Consider the following 19477-nt stretch of genomic DNA (forward strand, 5'->3'; position numbering starts at 1 on the left):
TGAGGATAAAGGCGGCATCTCCCTCACTGGGCTGATCCTCTGGGCAGAAGATCTAAAAGAATGTGGATTATATTTTATTTAAGATTTATTCATTTATTTGGCTGCCGCTGGGTCTTCGTTGCGGCACTCGGGATCCTCAATCTTCAGAGTCTTTTGTGGCATCACGTGAGCTCTTAGTTGTAACATGTGGAGTCTAGTTCCCTGACCAGCATTCAAACCCGGCACCTGCTTTGGGAGTGTGGTGTCTTAACCACTGGACCACCAGGGAGATCCCCTAAAAGAATGCTTTAAAATGCATGACTGGGCTGGCAAGAAATTAGAAGCACTCCAAAGCAAAAACTAGATAAACAAGTTTTAAAAATAAAAAAATAATAAATAGAAAAGAAAGTGTGCAGAAGTCAGGAGAGGTTTGTGAGCCCGGAGCTGGCAGCTCCCCTGAAAGAGTCCTGCAAACTGGAGCTTTGCTGGTCTTCAAGTCCGGGTCAGATTTACATACAGTAGCATCCACCTTTTTAAATATAAAGTTCTTTGAGTTTCGACAAAGCATATTCACCATCATAATCAAGATTTACAGGAATTTCATCTCCCCTCAAATCTCCCAGTGTCTTCCTTTAACCTCTTTTCTCATCTTCAGCCCCTGCAGAGCATGGATCTGTTTTCTTCCTTCTAGGTTTGCCTTTTTCAGTATGTCATATACGTGGAATCATATACTAGGTCACCTTTTGTGTCTGCCTCTTTCTAGTTAGCATGGTGTATTTGAGATTCCTCCGTGTCGTGTGTATCAGCAGTTTGTATGGATGTAACACAGTTTTGTTTGTTTTTTTTAAGGATTGATTTATTTATTTTGGCTATGCTGGGTCTTGGCTTCTGCGTGGGCTTTCTCTAGCTGCGGTGAGCGGGGACCACTCTTTTTGTGGGGCAGCTGCTTCTCGTTGGGGTGGCTTCTCCTGTTGTGAAGCTGGGGTTCTCAGGGGTGGGGGCTTCTGTAGTTGTAGCTCTCGGGCTTAGTTGCTCCGTGGCATGTGGAATCTTCCTGGACCAGGGATCGAACCCATGTTCCCTGCACTGAACTTTGTAGAGATGAAATATATAAAATCAAAATAGAAAATACAGTGGTTGAGAGTCGATCAGGCACAGGTGAAAATTAGTGAACTGAAAGATTGCTGAATAAATCTCCAGACTGCAGCACAGAAAGACAAAAGAAATTATGAAAGGGAGGTCAAGAGAATGACGTGGAAAGATCTAAAACAAACTGCGAATTCTAGATAAGGACAATAGAGAGGAAAACGAGAAACGCTTTTTTAAAGGGTAATGACTGAGAATTTTCCAGAATTAATGAGAGGTGAATCCTCAAATTCAGAAACTCAACAGGAAAACAAAGTGCAAATACACCTTGACAGTTATGTTGAAATTTCAGGATATCAAGTGTAAAGAGATGACCTTAAAAGTGATTAGAATACTTACCTGGCAGGGGAGATACCATGATCATGAAGGTGGTTTTCCCAGGGCGAGGCTTATCTATTGCACTCCGGATGTGCTGACCCCTGCGATTTCCCCAAATGTGGGAAACTCGACTGCATAATTTGTGGTAGTGGGGGATTGCGTTCGCGCTTTCCCCTGAAAAAAAAAAAAAAGTGATTAGAAAAGTCAGATTACCTATAAAGGAGTACCAATTAGGCTGATAACTGACTTTTCACCAGATAGAAGCAGTAGAATGGTACCTTCAAAGTGCTGAGAAAAATAGCTATTGATCAGAACTAGATACTTAGTAAAACTATTTCTGAGGCATGAGGGGGAGCGAGAAAAGCTTGACCAAGTAAAGCTGCAGATGAGCTCCGAATGAGACACAGTAGAGATTGGCTCTGAATGAACCACATGGGAGGAAATCGTCAACAATGTGCTTCAAAAACAAAGAAAATTATTTTAACAGGAAAGCCTGAGACCCGTTGGAAATGTGAATAACATACACGCCAAACACGTGGCTAAATTGAACTAAATACCAAATCTGTACTTAGTGGGGGTAATGTTTTTTTTTGAAAGTATATATTAAAAAAAATCACTAAAGTAAAAATACCAGTAGCATGGTAAGTGAGGAGGGGTGATCAGATTTAAAGCTTTCTAAGGCTGCAGTGTATGAGCCACGCCGTGTGGGGCCCCCCAAGACAGACGGTCATGGTGGACAGGTCTGACAGAATGTGGTCCCCTGGAGAAGGGAATGGCAAAGTGTTCTTGCCTTGAGAACCCCATGAACAGTATGAAAAGCCAAAAAGATAGGACACTGAAAGATGAACTCCCCAGGTCGGTAGGTGCCCAATATGCTACTGGAAATCAGTGGAGAAATAACTCCAGAAAGAATGAAGAGACGGAGCCAAAGCAAAAACAACACCCAGTTGTGGGTGTGACTGGTGATAGAAGCAAGGTCCGATGCTGTAAAGAGCAATATTGCACAGGAACCTGGAATCTTAGGTCCATGAATCGAGGTAAATTGGAAGTGATCAAACAGGAGATGGCAAGAGTGAATGTCAACATTTTAGGAATCAGCGAATAAAATGTACTGGAATGGGCAAATTTAACTCAGATGACCATTATATCTACTCCTGTGGGCAGGAATCCCTTAGAAGAAATGGAGTAGCCATCATGGTCAACAAAAGATTCCAAAATGCAGTACTTGAATGCAGTCTCAAAAACAACAGAATGATCTCTGTTCATTTCCAAGGCAAACCATTCAATATCATGGTAATCCAAGCCTATGCTCCAACAAGTAATGCTGAAGAAGCTGAAGTTGTACGGTTCTATGAAGACCTACAAGACCGTTTAGAACTAACACCCCAAAAAGATGTCCTTTTCACTATAGGGGACTGGAATGCAAAAGTAGGAAGTCTAGAAACACCTGGAGTAACAGCAAGTTTGGCCTTGGAGTACAGAATGAAGCAGGGTAAAGGCTACTAGAGTTCTGCCAACAGAACCCACTGGTCATAGCAAACACCCTCTTCCAACAACACAACAGAAGACTCTACACATGGACATCGCCAGATGGTCAACACTGAAATCAGATTGATTATATTCTTTGCAGCCAAAGATGGAGAAGCTCTATACAGTCAGCAAAAACAAGACCGGGAGCTGACTGTGGCTCAGATCACGAACTCCTTATTGCCAAATTCAGACTTAAATTGAAGAAAGTAGGGAAAACAACTAGATCATTCAGGTATGACCTAAATCAAATCCCTAATGATTATAAAGTGGAAGTGACAAATAGATTCAAGGGACAAGATCTGACAGAATGCCTGCTGAACTATGGATGGAGGTTTGTGACATTGTACAGGAGGCAGGGAGCAAGGCCATCCCCAAGAAAAAGAAATGCAAGAAGGCAAAATGGCTGTTTGAGGAGGCCTTACAAATGGCTGGGAAAAGGAGAAAAGTGAAAAGCAAAGGAGAAAAAGAATGATATACCCGGTTGAGTGCAGAGTTCCAAAGAATAGCAAGGAGAGATAAGAAAGCCTTCCTCGGTGATCAGTGCAAAGAAATAGAGGAAAACAATAGAATGGGAAAGACTAGAGATCTCTTCAAGAAAATTACAGACACCAAGGGAACATTTCATGCAAAGATGGGCTCAATAAAGGACAGAAATGGTATGGACCTAACAGAAGCAGAAGATATAAAGAAGAGGTGGCAAGAATACACAGAAGAACTGTACAAAAAAAGATCTTCACGAGCCAGATAATCATGATGGTGTAATCAGTCACGTAGAGCCAGACATCCTGGAATGTGAAGTCAAGTGGGCCTTAGGAAGCATCACTACGAACAAAGCTAGTGGAGGTGATGGAATTCCAGTTGAGCTATTTCAAATCCTGAAAGATGATGCTGTGAAAGTGCTGCACTCAATATATCAGCAAATTTGGAAAACTCAGCAGTGAGTGGCCCCAGAACTGGAAAAGTCAGTTTTCATTCCAATCCCTAAGAAAGGCAATGCCAAAGAGTGTTCAAACTACCACACAATTGTACTCATCTCATATGCTAGCAAAGTAATGCTCAAAATTCTCCAAGCCAGGCTTTAGCAATACGTGAACCATGAACTTCCAGAAGTTAAAGCTGGTTTTAGAAAAGGCAGAGGAGCCAGAGATCAAATTGCCAACATCCACTGGATCATCGAAAAAGCAAGAGTGTTCCAGAAAAACATCTATTTCTGCTTTATTGACTATGCCAAAGCCTTTGACTATGTGGATCACAATAAACTGTGGAAAATTCTGAAAGAGATGGGAATACCAGACCACCTGACCTGCCTCTTGAGAAATCTGTATGCAGGTCAGGAAGCAACAGTTTGAACTGGACATGGAACAACAGACTGGTTCCAAATAGGAAAAGGAGTATGTCAAGGCTGTATATTGTCACCCTGCTTATTTAACTTCTATGCAGAGTACATCATGAGAAACGCTGGGCTGGATGAAGCACAAGCTGGAATCAAGATTGCTGGGAGCAATATCAATAACCTCAGATATGCAGATGACACCACCCTTATGGCAGAAAGTGAAGAGGAACTAAAGAGCCTCTTGATGAAAGTGAAAGAGGAGAGTGAAAAAGTTGGCTTAAAGCTCAACATTCAGAAAACGAAGATCATGGCATCTGGTCCCATCACTTCATGGCGCATAGATGGTGAAACAGTGGAAACGGTGTCAGACTTTATTTTTTTGGGCTCCAAAATCACTACAGATGGTAACTGCAACCATGAAATAAAAAGATGCTTGCTTCTTGGAAGGAAAGTTATGACCAACCTAGACAGCATATTGAAAAGCAGAGAGATTACTTTGCCAACAAATGTCTGTCTAGTCAAGGCTATGGTTTTTCCAGCAGTCATGTATGGATGTGAGAATTGGACTATAAAGAAAGCTGAGTGCCAAAGAATTGGTGCTTTTGAACTGTGGTGTTGGAGAAGACTCTTGAGAGTCCCTTGGACTGCAAGGAGATCCAACCAGTCCATCCTAAAGGAAATCAGTCCTGGGTGTTCATTGGAGGGACTGATGCTGAAGCTGAAGCTCTAATACTTTGTCCACCTGATGTGAAGAGCTGACTCATTTGAAAAGACCCTGATGCGGGAAAGATTGAGGGCAGGAGGAGAAGGGGACGACAGAGGATGAGATGGTTGGATGGCATCACCGACTCAATGGACATGAGTTTGAGTAAACTCTGGGAGTTGGTGATGGACAGGAAGACCTGGCGTGCTGTGGTTCATTGGGTCACAAAGAGTTGGACTCGACTGAGCTGAACTGAACTGAAGGCTGAAGTATGATTTTGGAGGAGAGTAAATGTAGTGATTTATTACATATGCTTTCAGACAGAAGCCTGCAAAATATGACACTTTAGCCAAATTAGGACTGGTGCCTGCTTTTACAAATAAAGTTTTATTGACATATGGCCATGCCCATTGCTTTACATGCTCTCTATGGCTGTTTTCATGAGTGGTTGCTACAGAAATAGTATGGCTCACAAATCCTAAAGTATTTACTATGAGGCACTTTGTATAAAATGTTTGCTGACCTCTGCATTTAATCTTTTAACTACTGAAAGAACAGAAATAGAGGACATAACATTTAAAGAAATAGAGTGGGACAAAAGGATGAGAACACTCGGTCCAAAAGGAAAGAAGAAAAATTTTTTAAAAATCAAGAAAATAGCCCAAAGTGAGATGGCCAAAGTAAATCAGATGCTTCTAGCCACTGCCCACTTCTGTTTCCATTTCAGCACAGCTCTGCAGAGGTGGCTGCACGCACAGTCTCCATACCTTGCCTCTCGCATCTTCCCAAAACCCTGCGATCAGGTGCTTGTTCCCATGACCCACCATCCCAGCTGGGGTCAAGTGTACCCCGGACCCCCCTGTTGCTGAGCCCAGCTGTCTAGTTTTCCAACTGGAGTCTCAAGCCTGGAAAGGTCCCAGATGCGCAGATGCGGGTCCTCTCCACTCGTGAGGCGCTGGGCAGGCCCTTGGGCAGCCAGAGGACCCACGCTGACCACCTGCATCCGTGGCAAGCGTGTCTGTGTCCCTGCAGGTCGCACAAGCATTGGTGCTCTCTGTGTGTGCCGTGGCCTGAGAGAGGGTGGGAGGCTTGCTCAGCGTCCGTCTTTCCTCCCTCTCTGAGACTCCTCTGCCGCGCTCCACAGCGGACCGAGCCCCTCGGGAGGGCGTTTCTCCTCTGAGACGTGCCCACTCGTCCTCGGTTTTCCTGCCGCCTCCCTGGCTGCTGGTTCTCAGCCCCTTCCTCTGCACGGCCTCTCACTGTCTCAGGGCTAACCCTTCCTCTCCGCGGCCTCTCACCGTCTCGGGGCTAACCCTTCCTCTGCACGGCCTCTCACCATCGCGGGGCTAACCCTTCCTCTCCGCGGCCTCTCACCGTCGCAGGGCTAACCCTTCCTCTCCATGGCCTCTCACCGTCGCAGGGCTAACCCTTCCTCTGCACGGCCTCTCACCTTCGCAGGGCTAACCCTTCCTCTGCACGGCCTCTCACCATCGCAGGGCTAACCCTTCCTCTGCACGGCCTCTCGCCGTCGCGGGGCTAACCCTTCCTCTGCACGGCCTCTCACCGTCGCGGGGCTAACCCTTCCTCTGCACGGCCTCTCGTCGTCGCAGGGCTATCCCTTCCTCTCCATGGCCTCTCACCATCGACGGGCTCCAGGATGTGGTCCTTGGGCCTCCTGCTCCGTCACTTCAGTCGTGTCTGACCCTGTGCAACCCCATGGACCGCAGCCCGCCAGGCTCCTCTGTCCGTGGGGTTCTCTAGGCAAGAATACCAGAGTGGGTTGCCATGCCGTCCCCCAGGGGATCGTCCCGACCCGCGGATCAAACGCACGTCTCCAGCACCTCCTGCATGGCAGGCAGGCTCTTTACTCTCTGAGCTGCGCCTTGTCCCTCTCTTCCCAACACTCCCTAGGAGCTCTCAAGCAGCCTTCGGGCTTCAGAACTGCCCGCCAACTCCCATGTTCAAATCTCCAGCGCAGCCCTCCCCTTTGAACTGCAGTGGGGTGGCCCGTCCCCTCCCACGCATCACCTCTTGAGGGTCTAATAGGCGCCACAGTATTAACACCTGCAAGACCAGCCTCCCGCTTTGCAGCCCTGCAAACTCGCGCCTCCCCCAGACCCATGCTTCCGGTTACTTACACCCCAGACTGGGAGTCGTTTTTGGCTCCTTCTTTCTCTCACACCCTACATTTGACTCATCAGTGAACCCTGTCTGATCTGCCTGCAAAAACATGGTTTCAATCTGCCCACTTTCTCCCCGCTCCGCTGCTTGCTTCTGGCTGGGATTATTCACACCGTCTCCGACTGGTCTCTCTGTCTTCCCCCTCGGTCAGGAAAGCCTCCAGAGGGGTTCTGTTTAAATTCTTCCAGTGATTCCTCATCTGAGACCATTCCTTTGGCCTCAAGGTCAACACAGTTTTACCGTATACCTTTCTGCCCTCGTCTCCGAGTTCCTCGTCCTTTCCCTCCTTCCCCGTCATGCTGGTCTCCCGGCAGGTCCTTGAACGTGCTGACCAAGCCCCTGTCTCGGGATCTGCACATCCTCTCACCCTTCCTGGCGCTTGGATGCCCCAGTACACCCCGTGCTTGTTCACTCACTTCCTTTGGTTCCCGGCTCGAATATCACCCTGCTAGAGGGGCTTCCTGGCCCTTGTATAGCGCAGGAGCCTCACCCTGCTCTACGGCATCGATCAGCATGTCTCATCACTGTTGATGCTCGTCCTGATCAGCTGGCTGACCTCTGTCTGTGGGTTCCTTTCTACCCCCGTTATGGGTTGAATTGTTCCCCCACCCAAATTCTCATGTTGAAGTCCCAGCCCTTGGGACCTAATACTGTGGTCTTCAGACGGAGCAGGACCCCACGGTCCTTGCCCCCCACCACGCCACATCTCCTGCCTGCCTTTAGCCTGTGGGAAACTTTAGTCAAAGAGTATGTTTAATCAGAGCAGTGAGAAATGCTGAAACAAAGGAAAACAGTCTAAACAATAATAGCATAGTCATTAAGCATAGTCAAGGACCTTTAGTTCTTCGTCAAGGGCTATAGGTAGTATTCTGAGCCACATCCTGTGAGCTGGCGTGTAGATACTGAAACAGCAGGTGGAGAAGGAAACTACGAGATGACCAGACTGTTCCCAGGACCTGAGCTGCCACAATTCTGAGAACTGACTGCAGAGAAGTGGGAATGAGTGCACTCCAAACTGAAGATTAACTGTGCCTCAAACAACCGAGGTGACGCCAGTCAGACCACCGAGGACCAATCTGAAGATGACTGTTAGAGACGGCTGTGCTGTTTCTGCAGGTACCCCCCCAACACTTTGTAAAAGTTCTCACCCGCCCTTGGTCGGGGCACGTGGAGTCGGCCTTGGGACAGAGGTCCGCCACCCTCCCCCCACCTTTGCCGGCATCTGAAATAAGGCAAACTTTCCTTTCCACCAACCTGATCTGTTTACTGGCTTTTGAGTGGCCAGGAGCCAACCCCCCCCCCCCCCACCCCCATTCATTCCTTTCAGTAACAATCTTGTCTAGAGATAGGGTCTTTACAGAGGCAGTCTGGTTAGAATGTGTTCAGTAGGGTGAGCCCTAATCCAATATGACAGTGACCTAATGATAAAAGGGGCAGTTTGGAGACAGACATCTACACCGGAAGAACACCACGTGAGTGTGAGGAAGGCCATTTGCAAGCCACACAGAAGAGCCTGGAAAAGATCTTTTTCTCACAACCCTCAGCAGCAACCAACCCTGCTGATATCTTAGCTGTAGACTTCCAGCTTCCCAAACTTGAGACAATACATCTCTGCTGTTCAAGCCACTGGGTTTGCGGTATTTTGCTAGGGTGGCCCTAGGAAATCAACACACTGCTCTGAAATACTCTTTTCCCCGTTTCCATCTTCTGCGCCTCGGAAGGAAGTCGTTATGTGCTGCTCACGCTTAAGCTCCACCTCCTTGCGTGAGTGTGCGCGGTTCCTCTGTTGTGTCTGACTCTCTATGGCCCCATGGACTGTAACCTGCCAGGCTCCTCTGTCCATGGAATTTTCCAGGCAAGAATACTGGAGGGGGTTGCCATTTCCTACTCCAGGGGATCTTCCTGACCCAGGGATCGAACCCATGTTTCCTGCGTCTCCTTCATTGTCAGGTAGATTCTTTACCACTGAGCCAGCTGGGAAGCTCACCTCCTCAAGGGGAGAGTATCTGTATAAACTACGTGGACTTCTCATCCATGGACAATGCACATGTTAGTCATTTGTTTATTGTCTGTTTCCCCCTATCAGACTCTAACTTTGGAGGCCATGGATTTCAGCTTGCTGGTTCACTGTCAAAGTCTAGCACCTAGAACCTAACACCTAGGCGCATTGTAGGTACCTGAATATTTGAGGAACAAAATAATGAGTCAGCAATGACAATAATTAGAAATGAACTGCATTATCTAGTTTACAGACATGCACTGTCAGAATGGGTAAAAAAAGACCACACCTTTGCATTAAAGAAACTCCCAAGATACTAAATCACAGGAAGTTTGAAAAGTAAAATAGAAAAAGACATACCTGAAGAAAAGCCAACCCAAAAGAAGCTGGTGTAGCATTGTTAATTGTGGATAAAACATTATTAGGAAACAAAAATGTAATTATGTTTATAAATGATATATGGATGTATACTATCAAAGGAAAAAACCAGTCCATGTAGCACAGGGAGTGATACTCAATGGTCTGTGGTAGACCAGAGCAGAAGAGAATATGAATGAGCAGGTACAGATACACTCACAGCTGAACACCTCTGCAGTGTGGCAGAAGTGAGCAGGACTCTGTCCATCAACAGATTTTAAGAAATCAATCCATCTAAGAAAGGAATGGAAAATTTTATTCAAGCCAAATCGAGGATTACAGCCTGGAAACTTTGAAGGGCTAGTCCGCCCTGAGAGGTCAGAGCTCTGTTACATTTGCTTTTGAGACAGAGGACTGTTCAGTGATGTAGATAATTCACACAGCCCAGATCTACAAGTAAGACGTGGTGGGTCATCATGACCCCTCACAAGACTAGGAAAGAATGCTGTCTTTTAAAGAGGCTTGCTAGTGCTGGGAGAATGTTGTTCTTCATGGTTGAGCAGGTCTTTCTGCTGGTGAGGAGGTTTGGTCAAGGCATAATGCAGATATACAAAGAGCAGCAGAGGGCAGAGAGGAGGCTGAGGGCAGAGAAGAGTTTATGTTTAATATTTCCTTGACTTGCCTTACAATATGAATTTTTATTTCATCAAGATGTTATATATAATGTATGTATATTTTGGGTGGTGGTTTAGTCGCTCAATTGTGTCCGACTCTTGTGACCCTGTGGACTGTAACCCACCAGGCTCCTCTGTCCACGGGATTCTCCAGGCAAGCATCCCAGAGCGGGTTGCCATTTCCTTCTCCAGGGGATCTTCCTGACCCAGGGATCAAACCCGGGTCTCCTGCATCGTGGGCAGATTCTTTACCACCTGAGCTACAAGATATGTACTATTGTACATAATAATACGTAATTATACATTAATGTATAAATGCAGCAGGGCTTCCCTGGTAGCTCTGTTGGTAAAGAATCTGCCTGCAATGCAGGAGACTCAGGTTTGATCCCTGGGTTGGGAAATTCCTCTGGAGAAGGGAATGGCAACCCACTCCAGTATTCTTGCCTGGAGAATCCCAGGACAGAAGAGCCTGGTGGGCTACAGTCCATGGGGTCACAAAGAGTTGAACACTACTGAAGCGACTTAGCATGCACAAAGTGTATTGAACTTTGACAGCTGGACATGTCCTCTAGAGTGGGAAACTGTGACACATCTCACTAACTGATAAAGCAGACAAAAAAGTCAGTAGCCAATAGATTTGACAAGCACATATAACAAACTCTATGGAATCAACGTACATGCAACTGCGCATCAGCTACGGACAGAAACACATTCTTCTCAAGCACAGGGAACATCTGTGAAAACTGATGACGAATATTGGCCATGAAGCAAGTCTCAACAAAATCGAAATAAATTATATCATCCTGACCACGTCGTCTGACTCTGATGCAATGAACTTAGAATTCAGTCAGGACAATAAAAAAATTCCATTTGTCTGAAAATTTTAAAAAGTCTTTTAAAGAACTCATTGATCAAATGAGACTTGGATGGAAATTATGAACTGAGCAATAATAAAAAGACAACATATGAAACCTCAGGACTCAGCTAAAAATGGTTCTTAGAACAAAATACGTAATCTTAAATGTTTGTGGAAGAAAATCAGAAAGATAAGAAATCAGTGAATTAAGAACTCAGTTTGAGAAATTAGAAAAATAAGAAGGACCCAAAGGAAAGAGAAATCAATGTAAAAATGAGAATTGTTAAAGACAAAAACAAAAACAAAACAACACATAACAGGATTCTTAAAAAAATTTTAAAAGTCTCTGTGTGAAAAAAATTAATTGATAATTTCAGTTAAAGTTCATTGGGGCATTTTTCTAGATTCCACATATATGAGTTAATATATAACACTCGTTTTTCTCTTTCTGACTTACTTCATTCTGTATGAAATAGATAACTCATGAGATCTTACTGTATAGCACAGGGAACTTTATGTTCTGTGATGACAGAGAGGATACATGTGTGTGTATTGCTGATTCCCTTAGCCATAGAGCAGAGACTAACACAACAGTGTAAAGCAACTAAACCCAATAAAAAATTTAAAAATTAAAAATAAATTAAAAAGACTCACTGGAACAAAAGAGAAAGGCATAAACAGAGGGACCGAATGAGCAGGCCCAGGAGAGAACAAAGATGTGCCCAGGAAACCCGAGGAAGGCACCCTGGTTCCTGGGGCAGGGACACAGCCACCCTCTTAGACCTGCCGGCCTTTGACTCACCCCGGGAGGGGGCACGTGTGTCTTACGGGGCTTCTGGGAGCCACGCCTGTGAAGCCGACCTTCACACTCCTACACGCAAGCACACTGGAGCCCCGTTCTCCAGAGAAGCACCTGCCACCTTTTCAGTGAAAGTCCCCAGGGTCACAGTCCCCTCCGCTCACGCCTCCTCCCTCAGTCTCCTCTTCCTGAGAGGTGAAGGAGCTCTCAGACTGTCACAGGGCTGCCCCAGACTGCCTCTCCGAGCAGCTACACCATTGTATATGGTACACACCCCACCAGCTATGTCCGAGGGTTCCAGTCCCTCCACATCCCCACCAACACTTGTCATCGTCTGTTGTTTGATAGTAGCCATCCTAATGGGTGTGGGGTAACATTTCCTTGTGGTTTTAATTTGTTTCCCTACAACCAATGGGGCTTGCCAGGTAGCTCAGCTGGTAAGGGATCTGCTGCAATGCAGGAGACCCCGGTTTGATTCCTGGATCGGGAAGTTTCCCTGGAGGAGGGATAGGCACCCCACACTAGTATTCTTGGGCTGCTCTGGGGGCTAGGTGGTAAAGAAGCCACCTGCAATGCAGGAGACCTGGATTCAATCCCTGGGTTGGGAAGATCCCCTGGAGGAGGGCATGATTCCGGGAGAACCGCTCCAGTGTTCTTGCCTGGAGAATCCCAGGGACAGAGGAGCCTGGCGGGCTGCAGTCCACGGGATCACAATGAGTTGGACATGACTGAGTGACTACGTTCGCGTGCGCACACACACACACACACACACGACCAATGATGTTGAGCATCCTTTTGTGCCCTGTTGACCATTTGTGTCTCTTCTTTGGAGAATTGTCTACTCAAATCCTTTGTCCATCTTGTAATTGGAGTTTCTTTTTAATGTTGAGTTGTGCAAACTCTTCATATAGTTTGCCTATCAGACCTTTATTAGGAATATGATTTGCAAATATTTCCTCCCATTCTGAGTATTGTCTTTTCACTCTCTTGATATTGTCTTTTGAATCACAAAAGTTTAAAATTTAAGTGAAGTCTGGTTGATTTTTTCTTTAGTTAATAAATTTAAATGAAAAGAAAAATATGCTTACAAATGTGAAAGCTAAGATGAAATGGACACATTTCTAGAAAAATGTGACTTATCCATACAACCAGTGGTATGCTAGCAAATGCTTAACCATTGGTTTTCCAAAACAACCAAACACACATACAAACAAACAAAAGCCACTCATTTGTAGACTACCAGTTTCCATGGTGTAAATATTCCCACTACGGCCGTATTTGCCATATTCAAGTAACGCCATATTCAAGTTACTCATATGGATCTCTGAGTGCAGAGACGGCCTCCATCACACCACTTGTTTTAACACAAGAAATGGAAGCATGCTATGTCATTCTGCAAATGAGGCCTCATTGAGCCCGCCTCCACTCTGGGAGCAGTGATGTTGCTGCTAGTGAGAAATGACCTTGGCAGAGTTTTGGCAGAGAGGGACAGCCCAGAAGCTCAGACCCACTCCTGGCCTGGCTCTCCTTCTGACCAGTGGTCTGAACCTTTGAAAGTAACTAGACTCCTGCATCACAGAACGTCAGTGACCAGCTCCCGGCAGTTGCTCAGAGAGGGCCAGCAACACGTCCAAGGTCACACAGCCGCCTGTGGCAGAGTTCAGCTGGAACCCAAGCCTCCCCTCTCAGCCTTGGAGTTGTGCAAATTTGAGTCTGGTCCATGAACCCTCTTCAGCTAGGTCCCTGGGCATCTCACGCTGGCCTGCGCTGGCCCGTGATGCTAGTGGGACACGCACACACCAAGGCCAGCTCTGGCTGCTCTCATTGTTCCTTCCCCGGAAGCCCGGGGAACCCCATGGACAAGGCTAAGTCTCGGGGTGGGGGTCAGCAAGGCCAGCTCTGAGCCCCGGAGAGAGCCCAGCCCCCGCAGGACCAAGTGAGCAGATGAGGTTTTCGGGAGGCTCTGGACACTTCCCAGAGAAGGCAGGCGTCCCCTGAGGCCCTTCCGGAGGCGTCGGTACAATGGAGAAATAAAGCGTGGGCTTCAGAAGCAGACGGAGCCAGGCTGGCAATCCAGCTCCCCTGGGCAAAGTGTCTCAACATCTTCGAACCCCCGTTTCCTTTCGTAAAGATGCCCACCTCACAACGGCAGGAGGCTCGAAGGACGTCACGCTCAAGTGTTTTCTCTGGTCGGGCATACAAGAGGCACTCAATAAGCAGCAAGTCTCTCTCCTCCCCCAGTCCTCTCGGCCGAGCCTTTCCCCTGCTCAGGGCTTCCTGCCGGCTGACCACGCAGGGTGGGTGGAGGAGTGAGGTGACCCCCCCAAGCCCTGAGACCCCCACTTTGGTGAATTCCTACGTGGCCAAGACCTGGGTCAGCCTCCTCAGGGGAGGCTCGGAGGCTGAGCCAGGAGTGGGGGTCCAGCCCCAAGGTGATCCCTGAAAACCCTCAGTATCGACCCTCTTTCTGGCCCCTGAGTTGTCCGCACGAGGACAGCTTGAGACAAAGAGCCGCCCCAGCAGCCCCAAGGCAAGGGCATGGCCAAGGGCAAGGGGTCAGCGGCAGGCCCAAGCTCTCCTCCGGGTGTGCTGTGTGACCCGAGGAAAGTCACTGCCTGTCTCTGGTCCTCGCGGTTCCCTTCTGAAACAGGCAGCAGTTGGGTCAGCTCAGCCCTGGGGTCCCTCTGGTCCGATCGTTGGAGATTTCCAGCCTCCACCAGCTGTGACTTTCAGAAAAGTGGCCTGGGCCGGGGCTGGGCCCCACAGGGCCTTGTCCTTGGCTCACACAAAATGTGCGCCCCAGGCTCCCAGCACCAGACCCGAGAACCGGGCTCATAAAGGCCGGGCAGGCAGCAGACCTCCCTGAGATAAAACGTGTTTTCCAAACAGGGCTGAGAAAGGCTGGCTCTGGGCTGCCCCGAGTCTGGCCGTGGCAGGGCCGGTGGGGCAGAGGGCGTCCAGCGGCCCGGCCGCCCAGGCCGAGGGCACGGGAACCAGCTCGCTGAGTCATCCGTCCTGTCCCTGCCTCCTCCTTGCCTCCGGGGGTGAACTCGGCTCCAGCCCCGCCTTCCTGTGTGGCCTTGGCCCTGCTCCCTCCCCTTCTGGGCCTCAGATTCCCCCATTCGTCAAACAAGGGGGTCAGTCCTTGGCTGGCCTTGCTCCTGGACACTGAGGAGACTCGAGGGAAGAGTGTATGAAAACCCTCTGCCAGCCCGAGCGCGTGTGTGACCCTAATAGCAGAGCAGGTCCTGCAGACAGGCCAGGCGGGAAGACGGTTTCCTGAGGGCGCCTCTGTCATCAGACGGGAGATTCCCCCAGGACATGGGCTGTCCCTCTCCTGCCTGTGAAATCAGAAGTTTTGAAACAGAGGGGGTTGCACATTGCCTAACCCTCACCTCCTGTAGGCAGGAGCGGCGTTTCCCCCATCGGACGAGGGGGCCTGTGTGGTCAGGGCTGCTCCTCCCCATCAGCAGGGAAGTTTCCAGAGGGCAGGGCCACGCCTCGTCATCAGAGAGGGAGCAGTTTGCCGCCCCTCTCGTTCTCGGGGTCCCTCTGAGGGTGGGCTGTCCCCCACTTCAGACTGGGTCCCCACTGCCCCCCCGTCTCTCTCCTCCCAGCCAGCACCCAGGGGCTTGTGCTGCGGGCAGCCACTGGGGGTTGGGCCGGCTTTGGGGACCAGTCCTGTGAACGTTGGGAGGAAGGGGGCCACGCGTGGGCTCAGCGGACGTGGGGCAGGAAGCAGGCACTTGAGCGGAGCAGTGGCTTGGAACGAGGGGCCCGCCCTGCCAGGAGGAGCTGGCACGGACCTCAGGGCGGAGGGCCAGAGTCGGCTGCGTGATTCAGGCCTGGGCTGGGGCTGGCTGGCTCTCAGACTCGGCCCCACCCCAGCTGTGGGGCTGTTTGGGGTCAGGGAACCCCTGAGGCTGGGGGCGCTGGGGTGCTGTTGCCGGGGCAGCAGGAGGGGTGGGCCTGGCCTCACCTCACAGGGTGAGCGCTGGACAGCACTCCGCACACCGGAGCTGCTCCGTCCTATCCTAGGACAGACATAAAGATCAAGGTCGTAGAGAGGGTGCCCAGGTCACCCAGCTGGTCTGCAGGGCGTGAAGCCTGGAGCCGAAGGCGCGGACTCCTTCCCGGCGCCCCCTCCACTCTGCCAGCGCTTCTCAGGGAGACTCAGCTCGCGCTCTTAGGGCCTCTCCTCCCACCGGAGGGCGGACGGCACCCCCACGGCCTCCTCACTGTTAGCACTGAGCCCGGACGCCTGGCGGCAAGTCTGGCGCTGCCCGGAAGGCTTCTGTTACCAAGGACACCTCCCCTGACACTTCCCCAAGTCTACCCTGAGGAACAGCATGCGTGCCTTGGCGGGGGGCGGCGGCAGGGGGGCTCTGGGGCAGCAGTGGGGAAGCTCACTGCGAGCTCAGAAGCTCCTGGAAGTTTCCTCCTTGACATCGTGGCACGTGGGTTCTGAGCCTGGCTCCACCAGGCAGGGCCGGTGCTTTATTTTTTTCATGTTGATCTGTAGACATTCCTGATGCATTCTGGACATGAGTCCTTTGGCAGAGATATGGATTATCTCTTCTACATGGAAAATTAAATCATCAGCTAATTCCTGGAGCATCATAATGGACGGACCAGCAGGACATGAAAACAAATGTCCATCGACAGATGCATGGATAGAGATGTGGTCCCTGCAGCCAACAGACTGCACGCTCAGTCGCTCAGTCGTGTCTGACTTTGAGATCCATGGACTGTCGCCCGCCAATCTCCTCTGTCCATGGGATTTTCCAGGCAAGATTACTGGAGTGGGTTGCCATTTCCTCCTTCCCGACCCAGGGATCAAACCCACATCTCCTGCATTGCAGGCAGATTCTTTACCATCTGAGCCCCCTGGGAAGCTCATACAAAGGACTCCTACTCAGCGATGAAAAAGAACAAAGTGATGCCGTTTGCAGTAACATGGATGCAACTAAAGATTATCATACTAAGTGGAGTAAGTCAGAAAGAGGAAGACAAATGCTGTGTGGTGTCACTTATGTATGAAATCTAAATTACAACACAAATGAACCTACCTATGAAACAACAGGATCACAGACAGAGAACAGACGAGATTGCCCAGCGGGAGCGGGCTGGGGGAGGGATGGACTGGGAGGTTGAAGTTGGCAGATGAAAGCTTTCACATGTAGAACGGAGAGATAGCAAGATCCTTCTGTGTAGCCCAGAGGACTATACTCAGTGTTCGATGATAAACTGTGATGGAAAAGAGTATGTATCATAGGCTTTCCCGGTGACTCAGCGGTAAAGAGTCCACCTGCAATGCAGGAGACCTGGGCTTGGTCCTTAGGTTGAGAAGATCCCCTGGAGGAGGGCATGCCAACCCACGCCAGTGTTCTTGCCTGGACAGTCCCACGGACGGAGGAGCCTGGTGGGCGACTGAACCACTTAGCCGTACAATAGTAATCTGCACAACATTGTAAACCAACAAGTAAGGAAACATAAGGACGGGGAGACGGACAGGGAGGCCTGGCATGCTGCGGTTCATGGGGTTGCAGAGTCGGACATGACTGAGCCACTGAACTGAACTGAACTGAATGAGGACGCTGGGCCCTGTTTGTGCTGAGTGCTGGGGTTCCACGATGCCTGTGACGTGGCCTCAACGGGAGCGCCCCTCTGGAAGAGGGGACAGACGTTCAGAATGAGGAGGGAAGAAAGGCTAGTTTTTCTCACCAAGCTAACATGATTTTCTTTACAAAAGCTTTATCAGAACTTTCTTCAGAGCCCAGGCAGGATGAGAAGTTTCCCCATGTTTGCTTTCTGGGCTGGGTCTGTGATCCTTCACAGTGAGCATGGCTTCTAGATGCTTCCTTGGCTACAAGCCCCGTTGGCTGAGTGTGCGCTCAGCTCCTGACCTCCCCCTGGCTTCTGCCCTGGTTTTGGGTGGCTTCACCAGGACACAGCCCGATTCTCAGCCCTGGAACCCGGTTCTTGGTGTTTGGTGGAGGTGAGTCACATGGCCTGGGAGGGTGGGGTTAGGGGTGAGGTCAGGCCTGATGAATGTCCTGTGAAGTTGGGTCGGTTTAGAACTCCTCACCTGTCCCGGGGTCACTGTGCACCACGTCAGGCAGAACCAGATCCTCCACCACCCTCGGGGACTTCAGGGACAACCCTGACGGGGACTCAGGAGGCTATGAGCCGATGAGGGATAGATGCCAACCTTCAGAGCAGAGGGGCCAGGGGGGCTGCATGGACCCATCCTGACTGCTCTGTGTGACCCCAGGTGGGGGGCGGCTGGCAGACGGGCCCATCCTGACCGCGCTGTGACCCCAGGTGGGGGGTGGATGGGCCCGTCCTGACCGCGTTGTGTGACCCCAGGTTGGGGGTGGATGGGCCCATCCTGACCGCGCTGTGACCCCAGGTGGGGGCTGGATGGGCCCATCCTGACCGCGCTGTGACCCCAGGTGGGGGGTGGATGGCAGACGGGCCCGTCCTGACCACGCTGTGTGACCCTGGGCCTCTGCCCTTCTCTGGGCCGGGCTCTGTTCGCCCACGCCTGCCCTGCTGGGTCTGAGGGACCCAGTGACCAGCGGCGAGAGGGCTCAAAGCAGAGACTCTGCGTGCGTCCTCCCCTCCCTCGCCCGGGGGCCCGGACACTTGGGGGAGCCTGGGGACACACTCGGCCGATTTTCACACAAGTTAGGGCTGTAGGGACAGCCACCCCCGTCTCTCGTCAGTTCTGTGTGAGGCCAGGAGGGAGGGCAGAGTTGGGAGCTGGGGCTGCTCCCTAGCGTCACCCACCAGGGCTCCTGGCCTTCCCCGATCAAAAGAGGTTGGTGAGAGGCCAGACCAGAAATGCCAGCGAGGCTTTACCGGGGCTCCCCCTGCCGCAGCGGGGCCTGAGAAGAAGGAACAGGTTCCCTTGCTCAGTCTGGTTCCTTACATGGGGTGAGGCTAGGACTGCAACCCGGGGTCAGGCTGGAGGCGCGGCTTAGCTGGTCTGCCCACCCCTGCAGTGGTGCTGAGCGCAGAGGGCATGCACAGTACCTGCTTGTGCTTCAGAAGTGGCAGTGGGTTTTTTGTGTTTTTTTTTAGGTCTTTTTGTATCTTGTCCATAACTTGCCCCAACTGCACATGAGATTAATTTTAGTCCCTTATAAAGTGAAAGTGACTGACAGAATGTTATCCACTAGAGAAGGGAATGGCAAACCACTTCAGTATTCTTGCCTTGAGAACCCCATGTACAGTACGAAAAGGCAAAATGATAGGATACTGAAAGAGGAACTCCCCAGGTCGGTAGGTGCCCAATATGCTACTGGAGATCAGTGGAGAAATAACTCCAGAAAGAATGAAGAGACAGAGCTGAAGCAAAAATAACACCCAGTTGTGGCTGGCACTGGTGATAGAAGCAAGGTCCGATGCTGTATGAGCAATATTGCATAGAAACCTGGAATGTTAGGTCCATGAATCAAGGCAAATTGGAAGTGATCAAACAGGAGATGGCAAGAGTGAACGTCGACATTCTTGGAATCAGCGAACTAAAATGGACTGGAATGGGAGAATTTAACTCAGATGACCATTGTATCTACTACTGTGAGCAGGAATCCCTTA

The 19477-nt window shown here is 50.0% G+C and overlaps 1 non-coding gene across 1 annotated transcript; it reads left to right on the forward strand.

The window, feature by feature from the left end:
• The first annotated feature begins 1456 nt into the window (after nt 1–1456).
• On the forward strand, nt 1457–1620 carry LOC133061112 (U1 spliceosomal RNA). Its single transcript, XR_009693942.1, has one exon. It is a non-coding gene; the product is annotated as a U1 spliceosomal RNA (small nuclear RNA).
• The last annotated feature ends 17857 nt before the right edge of the window (nt 1621–19477 follow it).

The sequence above is a fragment of the Dama dama genome, chromosome 8, assembly GCF_033118175.1.
Source record: "Dama dama isolate Ldn47 chromosome 8, ASM3311817v1, whole genome shotgun sequence".
In the NCBI taxonomy this organism is placed as follows: domain Eukaryota; kingdom Metazoa; phylum Chordata; class Mammalia; order Artiodactyla; family Cervidae; genus Dama; species Dama dama.